We start from the raw sequence: 9,452 nt of genomic DNA, 5'->3' as shown, positions 1-9,452 counted from the left end.
TGTTACTTACCGAGGAAGACTCTACCTTGTGTTATACAGCATACAGCCCCTACCTTGTGTTACTTACTGAGGAAGACTCTCCATACAGCACCCTACCTTGTGTTACTTACCGAGGAAGACTCTCCATACAGCACCCTACCTTGTGTTACTTACCGAGGAAGACTCTCCATACAGCACCCTACCTTGTGTTACTTACTGAGGAAGACTCTCCATACAGCACCCTACCTTGTGTTACTTACTGAGGAAGACTCTCCATACAGCACCCTACCTTGTGTTACTTACTGAGGAAGACTCTCCATACAGCACCCTACCTTGTGTTACTTACCGAGGAAGACTCTCCCTACAGCACCCTACCTTGTGTTACTTACCGAGGAAGACTCTCCCTACAGCACCCTACCTTGTGTTACTTACCGAGGAAGACTCTCCATACAGCACCCTACCTTGTGTTACTTACTGAGGAAGACTCTCCCTACCGCACCCTACCTTGTGTTACTTACCGAGGAAGACTCTCCATACAGCACCCTACCTTGTGTTACTTACCGAGGAAGACTCTCCATACAGCACCCTACCTTGTGTTACTTACGAGGTTACTTAAGACTCTCCATACAGCACCCTACCTTGTGTTACTTACCGAGGAAGACTCTCCATACAGCACCCTACCTTGTGTTACTTACCGAGAAGACTCTCCATACAGCACCCTACCTTGTGTTACTTACCGAGGAAGACTCTCCATACAGCACCCTACCTTGTGTTACTTACTGAGGAAGACTCTCCATACAGCACCCTACCTTGTGTTACTTACGAGGAAGACTCTCCATACAGCACCCTACCTTGTGTTACTTACCGAGGAAGACTCTCCATACAGCACCCTACCTTGTGTTACTTACCGAGGAAGACTCTCCATACAGCACCCTACCTTGTGTTACTTACTGAGGAAGACTCTCATACAGCCTTCTACCTTGTGTTACTTAGAGGAAGACTCTCCATACAGCACCCTACCTTGTGTTACTTACTGAGGAAGACTCTCCATACAGCACCCTACCTTGTGTTACTTACTGAGGAAGACTCTCCATACAGCACCCTACCTTGTGTTACTTACCGAGGAAGACTCTCCATACAGCACCCTACCTTGTGTTACTTACTGAGGAAGACTCTCCATACAGCCTTCTACCTTGTGTTACTTACCGAGGAAGACTCTCCATACAGCACCCTACCTTGTGTTACTTACTGAGGAAGACTCTCCATACAGCACCCTACCTTGTGTTACTTACCGAGGAAGACTCTCCATACAGCACCCTACCTTGTGTTACTTACTGAGGAAGACTCTCCATACAGCACCCTACCTTGTGTTACTTACTGAGGAAGACTCTCCATACAGCACCCTACCTTGTGTTACTTACCGAGGAAGACTCTCCATACAGCACCCTACCTTGTGTTACTTACTGAGGAAGACTCTCCATACAGCACCCTACCTTGTGTTACTTACCGAGGAAGACTCTCCATACAGCACCCTACCTTGTGTTACTTACCGAGGAAGACTCTCCATACAGCACCCTACCTTGTGTTACTTACCGAGGAAGACTCTCCATACAGCACCCTACCTTGTGTTACTTACCGAGGAAGACTCTCCATACAGCACCCTACCTTGTGTTACTTACGAGGAAGACTCTCCATACAGCACCCTACCTTGTGTTACTTACCGAGGAAGACTCTCCATACAGCACCCTACCTTGTGTTACTTACCGAGGAAGACTCTCCATACAGCACACTACCTTGTGTTACTTACCGAGGAAGACTCTCCATACAGCACCCTACCTTGTGTTACTTACCGAGGAAGACTCTCCATACAGCACCCTACCTTGTGTTACTTACTGAGGAAGACTCTCCATACAGCCTTCTACCTTGTGTTACTTACCGAGGAAGACTCTCCATACAGCACCCTACCTTGTGTTACTTACTGAGGAAGACTCTCCATACAGCACCCTACCTTGTGTTACTTACCGAGGAAGACTCTCCATACAGCACCCTACCTTGTGTTACTTACCGAGGAAGACTCTCCATACAGCACCCTACCTTGTGTTACTTACTGAGGAAGACTCCATACAGCACCCTACCTTGTGTTACTTACCGAGGAAGACTCTCCATACAGCACCCTACCTTGTGTTACTTACTGAGGAAGACTCTCCATACAGCCTTCTACCTTGTGTTACTTACCGAGGAAGACTCTCCATACAGCACCCTACCTTGTGTTACTTACCGAGGAAGACTCTCCATACAGCACCCTACCTTGTGTTACTTACCGAGGAAGACTCTCCATACAGCACCCTACCTTGTGTTACTTACTGAGGAAGACTCTCCATACAGCACCCTACCTTGTGTTACTTACCGAGGAAGACTCTCCATACAGCACCCTACCTTGTGTTACTTACTGAGGAAGACTCTCCATACAGCACATTACCTTGTGTTACTTAACGAGGAAGACTCTCCCTACAGCACCCTACCTTGTGTTACTTACCGTATGATGTGCCTTTCTTCTATGTCTGTTCTCTCTTCCTGTATAATCTGGTGTCTCTCTTCCTGTATAATCTGTCTCTCTTCCTGTATAATCTGGTGTCTTTCTTGTATAATCTGCTGTCTCTCTTCTTGTATAATCTGGTGTCTCTCTTCTTGTATAATCTGGTGTCTCTCTTCCTGTATAATCTGTTGTCTCTCTTCTTGTATAATCTGTTGTCTCTCTTCCTGTATAATCTGGTGTCTCTCTTCTTGTATAATCTGTTGTCTCTCTTGTATAATCTGTTGTCTCTCTTCCTGTACAATCTGGTGTCTCTCTTCCTGTATAATCTGGTGTCTCTCTTCCTGTATAATAAACAACTGTGTCCTCATGATGACGCACTGGAAACCTCTGTTCGCAGAAATGTTTGTTTTTTTGTAATAAAAAAACTCAAATGTATGTGCTGTTTCTATCACTGCAGGAGTGTTCCAGGCTGGAGGGGGGAGGGAGGAGAGACAGAAAGACTGTTTCTATCACTGCAGGAGTGTTCTAGGCTGGAGGGGGGAGGGAGGAGAGACAGAAAGACTGTTTCTATCACTGCAGGAGTGTTCTAGGCTGGAGGGGGGAGGGAGGGGGGAGGAGAGACAGAAAGACTGTTCTATCACTGCAGGAGTGTTCCGGGCTGGAGGGGGAGGGAGGAGAGACAGAAAGACTGTTTCTATCACTGCAGGAGTGTTCCGGGCTGGAGGGGGGAGGGAGGAGAGACAGAAAGACTGTTTCTATCACTGCAGGAGTGTTCTAGGCTGGAGGGGGGAGGGAGGAGAGACAGAAAGACTGTTTCTATCACTGCAGGAGTGTTCTAGGCTGGAGGTTCTAGGCTGGAGGGAGGGAGGAGAGACAGAAAGACTGTTTCTATCACTGCAGGAGTGTTCCGGGCTGGAGGGGGAGGGAGGGAGGAGAGACAGAAAGACTGTTTCTATCACTGCAGGAGTGTTCCGGGCTGGAGGGGGAGGGAGGAGAGACAGAAAGACTGTTTCTATCACTGCAGGAGTGTTCCAGGCTGGAGGGGGAGGGAGGAGAGACAGAAAGACTGTTTCTATCACTGCAGGAGTGTTCCAGGCTGGAGGGGGAGGGAGGAGAGACAGAAAGACTGTTTCTATCACTGCAGGAGTGTTCCGGGCTGGAGGGGAGGGAGGGGAGAAAGACAGAAAGACAGAAAGACTGTTTCTATCACTGCAGGAGTGTTCTAGGGCTGGAGGGGGGGAGGGAGGAGAGACAGAAAGACTGTTTCTATCACTGCAGGAGTGTTCCAGGCTGGAGGGGGGAGGGAGGAGAGACAGAAAGACTGTTTCTATCACTGCAGGAGTGTTCTAGGCTGGAGGGGGAGGAGGAGAGACAGAAAGACTGTTTCTATCACTGCAGGAGTGTTCTAGGCTGGAGGGGGAGGGAGGAGAGACAGAAAGACTGTTTCTATCACTGCAGGAGTGTTCCAGGCTGGAGGGGGGAGGGAGGAGAGACAGAAAGACTGTTTCTATCACTGCAGGAGTGTTCAGAAAGACTGTTTCTATCACTGCAGGAGTGTTCCAGGCTGGAGGGGGAGGGAGGAGAGACAGAAAGACTGTTTCTATCACTGCAGGAGTGTTCTAGGCTGGAGGGGGAGGGAGGAGAGACAGAAAGACTGTTTCTATCACTGCAGGAGTGTTCCGGGATGGAGGGGGAGAGAGAAAGACAGTAAATAAGAATAGCTTCCAGTGGATTAAACACAAAATTAGGTCATTTCTATAAATTATAATCTGTTATTTACCTATAATTCAAGTAAAACTGGCTTCGACTCTATTTACTAGGGATGGGCGTGAGTAGTTGATTCAAGATCAACATTCGATTTCTTATATACAAGCTCTCAAAATGTACTTTAGTTATTAGCAGGTTCAAATTATAAGCACTGAGAAATCTGATATGTTTATGTGGAGAAGGTCAAGAGCTGTGAAAATATGACAGTAATTGGAACATCGGATAATTTTTGTTGTTGTTGCCTTCAGCCCCCTTTTCACGTTGTCGAGTACTCTAAATGATTTTCATGAGTACTCACACAGACATTCTTTCAAATGCATATACTTACTATTTACTACCGAGGTATGTGAATGATGCAGTATATTGAAAACAAAAAAAAAAAAAACATTTATGTACATGTAATTAAATAATTATTCATGTGCATGTGATTAATTTATTTATATATTTACAAATGCATTGAAACGTTTATAGTGATGGCAGACAAAGGCAATAGACGTATATTGCTGCATTGAGACTGAAATGTTTCTGACAGAGCGATGAACACTATTATTTATTGTGCTTCAGGTTATTAGATGTTTTGTATTCAAAAAAATGACAGGTGACTCCTTCCATTTCCTCAGAGCTGAAGTTTATTGTGATGCAGGGGGGGAAGATATCGACTTGGGAAAAGAGTTCAGCAGGAAACGTCATCCTGACCAGAGAGGAGTTTGACCTGAGGACAGCTGGTCAGTGTGTGAATGACCTGAGGACAGCTGGTCAGTGTGTGAATGACCTGAGGACAGCTGGTCAGTGTGTGAATGACCTGAGGACAGCTGGTCAGTGTGTGAATGACCTGAGGACAGCTGGTCAGTGTGTGAATGACCTGAGGACAGCTGGTCAGTGTGTGAATGACCTGAGGACAGCTGGTCAGTGTGTGAATGACCTGAGGACAGCTGGTCAGTGTGTGAATGACCTGAGGACAGCTGGTCAGTGTGTGAATGACCTGAGGACAGCTGGTCAGTGTGTGAATGACCCTGAGGACAGCTGGTCAGTGTGTGAATGGTCAGTGTGTGAATGACCTGAGGACAGCTGGTCAGTGTGTGACCTGAGGACAGCTGGTCAGTGTGTGAATGACCTGAGGACAGCTGGTCAGTGTGTGAATGACCTGAGGACAGCTGGTCAGTGTGTGAATGACCTGAGGACAGCTGGTCAGTGTGTGAATGACCTGAGGACAGCTGGTCAGTGTGTGAATGACCTGAGGACAGCTGGTCAGTGTGTGAATGACCTGAGGACAGCTGGTCAGTGTGTGAATGACCTGAGGACAGCTGGTCAGTGTGTGAATGACCTGAGGACAGCTGGTCAGTGTGTGAATGACCTGAGGACAGCTGGTCAGTGTGTGAATGACCTGAGGACAGCTGGTCAGTGTGTGAATGACCTGAGGACAGCTGGTCAGTGTGTGAATGACCTGAGGACAGCTGGTCAGTGTGTGACCTGGAGGACAGCTGGTCAGTGTGTGAATGACCTGAGGACAGCTGGTCAGTGTGTGAATGACCTGAGGACAGCTGGTCAGTGTGTGAATGACCTGAGGACAGCTGGTCAGTGTGTGAATGACCTGAGGACAGCTGGTCAGTGTGTGAATGACCTGAGGACAGCTGGTCAGTGTGTGAATGACCTGAGGACAGCTGGTCAGTGTGTGAATGACCTGAGGACAGCTGGTCAGTGTGTGAATGACCTGAGGACAGCTGGTCAGTGTGTGAATGACCTGAGGACAGCTGGTCAGCTGTGTGTGTGATGACCTGAGGACAGCTGGTCAGTGTGTGAATGACCTGAGGACAGCTGGTCAGTGTGTGAATGACCTGAGGACAGCTGGTCAGTGTGTGAATGACCTGAGGACAGCTGGTCAGTGTGTGAATGACCTGAGGACAGCTGGTCAGTGTGTGAATGACCTGAGGACAGCTGGTCAGTGTGTGAATGACCTGAGGACAGCTGGTCAGTGTGTGAATGACCTGAGGACAGCTGGTCAGTGTGTGAATGACCTGAGGACAGCTGGTCAGTGTGTGAATGACCTGAGGACAGCTGGTCAGTGTGTGAATGACCTGAGGACAGCTGGTCAGTGTGTGAATGACCTGAGGACAGCTGGTCAGTGTGTGAATGACCTGAGGACAGCTGGTCAGTGTGTGAATGACCTGAGGACAGCTGGTCAGTGTGTGAATGACCTGAGGACAGCTGGTCAGTGTGTGAATGACCTGAGGACAGCTGGTCAGTGTGTGAATGACCTGAGGACAGCTGGTCAGTGTGTGAATGACCTGAGGACAGCTGGTCAGTGTGTGAATGACCTGAGGACAGCTGGTCAGTGTGTGAAGAGACGGGAGAAGTAGCAGGGGAGAGCTCACTGTGGTTGATGGAATAATCACTCTGTACTGTACACTGCTGAGATGGTTCAACGGGAAATTGTGCTCAGTGTGTCTCTGTGTCCCCCGGGACCCCACACTCTCCTCCTGGTCATACAAGTGGATGAATCATTCACTAAAGATACTCTTTCTCTATTGATGTTCTGTGTAAGAGAGTCTGGAGTCACCTGTGGGGATTGTCGGGGAAACAACCACTGAGCAGCACATTGAGAATGAAGGGAAGGCCCTCTAGTGACTTGTTGAGAAATGTGAGAACAGGAATTATGTCTTCAACAATAGGAACAGAGGTGATGGTACTCAGGTCACAGAACTGCTGGAGAAGATAGAGGACTTGGGGGGGGGAAACAGAGGAGGACATTATGAGATAAAGACATAACAGAGGACTTGGGGGGGGGAAACAGAGGAGGACATTATGAGATAAAGACATAACATAGAGGCAGCAAACTGCTGTGTTTCAGCATTATGAAGAGGGAATATTGGATTTATGTTAAAAATGAAAACTAGATATTAACTAGGTTTCAACAAGATATGAATTACATTGTTAACTAGGGTTTAACTAGATATGAACTAGGTTAACTCGATATGAACTAGATTTTTAACTAGATATGAACTAGGTTAACTAGATATGAACTAGGCTAACTAGATATGAACTAGGCTAACTAGATATGAACTAGGTTAACTAGATATGAACTAGGGTTTAACTAGATATGAACTAGGTTACCTAGATATTAACTAGGTTAAATAGATTTTAACTAGGTATTAACTTGATATTAACTAGGTTTTAACTAGATTAACTAGATATTAACTAGGTTAACTAGATGTTAACTAGATTTGAACTAGATATTAACTAGGTTTTAACTAGACATTAGGTTTTAACTAGGTTAACTAGATATTAACAAGATATTAACTAGATCTTAACTAGATATTAACTCAGTTTTAACTATGTTAACTAGATATTAACTAGGTTTTAACTAGGTTAGCTAGATATTAACTAGATATGAACTAGGTTAACTAGGGGCAGTGAGGGTGGTCCAGGAGAGGAGGGCGTCTCATGCTGAGGCAGTGAGGAGGGCGTCTCATGCTGAGGCAGTGAGGAGGGCGTCTCATGCTGAGGCAGTGAGGAGGCGTCTCATGCTGAGGCAGTGAGGAGGGTCTCATGCTGAGGCAGTGAGGAGGGTCTCTCATGCTGAGGCAGTGAGGAGGGCGTCTCATGCTGAGGCAGTGAGGAGGGCGTCTCATGCTGAGGCAGTGAGGAGGGCGTCTCATGCTGAGGCAGTGAGGAGGGCGTCTCATGCTGAGGCAGTGAGGAGGGCGTCTCATGCTGAGGCAGTGAGGAGGGCGTCTCATGCTGAGGCAGTGAGGAGGGCGTCTCATGCTGAGGCAGTGAGGAGGGCGTCTCATGCTGAGGCAGTGAGGAGGGCGTCTCATGCTGAGGCAGTGAGGAGGGCGTCTCATGCTGAGGCAGTGAGGAGGGCGTCTCATGCTGAGGCAGTGAGGAGGGTCTCTCATGCTGAGGCAGTGAGGAGGGCGTCTCATGCTGAGGCAGTGAGGAGGGCGTCTCATGCTGAGGCAGTGAGGAGGGTCTCATGCTGAGGCAGTGAGGAGGGCGTCTCATGCTGAGGCAGTGAGGAGGGCGTCTCATGCTGAGGCAGTGAGGAGGGCGTCTCATGCTGAGGCAGTGAGGAGGGCGTCTCATGCTGAGGCAGTGAGGAGGGCGTCTCATGCTGAGGCAGTGAGGAGGGTCTCTCATGCTGAGGCAGTGAGGAGCGTCTCATGCTGAGGCAGTGAGGAGGGCGTCTCATGCTGAGGCAGTGAGGAGGGTCTCATGCTGAGGCAGTGAGGAGGGCGTCTCATGCTGAGGCAGTGAGGAGGGCGTCTCATGCTGAGGCAGTGAGGAGGGTGTCTCATGCTGAGGCAGTGAGGAGGCGTCTCATGCTGAGGCAGTGAGGAGTGGCCTCATGCTGAGGCAGTGAGGAGCGTCTCATGCTGAGGCAGTGAGGAGGGTCTCTCATGCTGAGGCAGAGAGGAGGGTGTCTCATGCTGAGGCAGTGAGGAGGGCGTCTCATGCTGAGGCAGTGAGGAGGGCGTCTCGTGCTGAGGCAGTGAGGAGGGCGTCTCGTGCTGAGGCAGTGAGGAGGGCGTCTCATGCTGAGGCAGTGAGGAGGGCGTCTCATGCTGAGGCAGTGAGGGTGGTCTCTCATGCTGAGGCAGAGAGCAGGGCGTCTCATGCTGAGGCAGTGAGGAGGGCGTCTCATGCTGAGGCAGTGAGGAGGGGCGTCTCATGCTGAGGCAGTGAGCAGGGCGTCTCATGCTGAGGCAGTGAGGAGGGCGTCTCATGCTGAGGCAGTGAGGAGGGCGTCTCATGCTGAGGCAGTGAGGAGGGCGTCTCATGCTGAGGCAGTGAGGAGGCGTCTCATGCTGAGGCAGTGAGGAGGGCGTCTCATGCTGAGGCAGTGAGGAGGGCGTCTCATGCTGAGGCAGTGAGGAGGGTGTCTCATGCTGAGGCAGTGAGGAGGGCGTCTCATGCTGAGGCAGTGAGGGTGTTCCAGGAGAGATACAGGTTCAAGAGAGAGACGGGTATGAGCATCTAGACCGGGGGGTACAGGACAGGTGGATATGGTATACATGGATAAGAAAAAGTCCTGCTATGAGCATCTCCAGCTATCAACAGTACCACTAAAGGAGAGTCTAAAACAGAGAGGAGTCAGCCAGCAGTGAAAGCGCCTGGGAGACATCCGAGTACGACGGCAGGTTGACCTGGAAATAGGTTCAAGATCAAT

Source organism: Oncorhynchus masou, unplaced genomic scaffold (assembly GCF_036934945.1).
Source record: "Oncorhynchus masou masou isolate Uvic2021 unplaced genomic scaffold, UVic_Omas_1.1 unplaced_scaffold_3854, whole genome shotgun sequence".
NCBI classification, from domain to species: Eukaryota; Metazoa; Chordata; class Actinopteri; order Salmoniformes; family Salmonidae; genus Oncorhynchus; species Oncorhynchus masou.
This window is presented reverse-complemented; position numbering follows the sequence as displayed.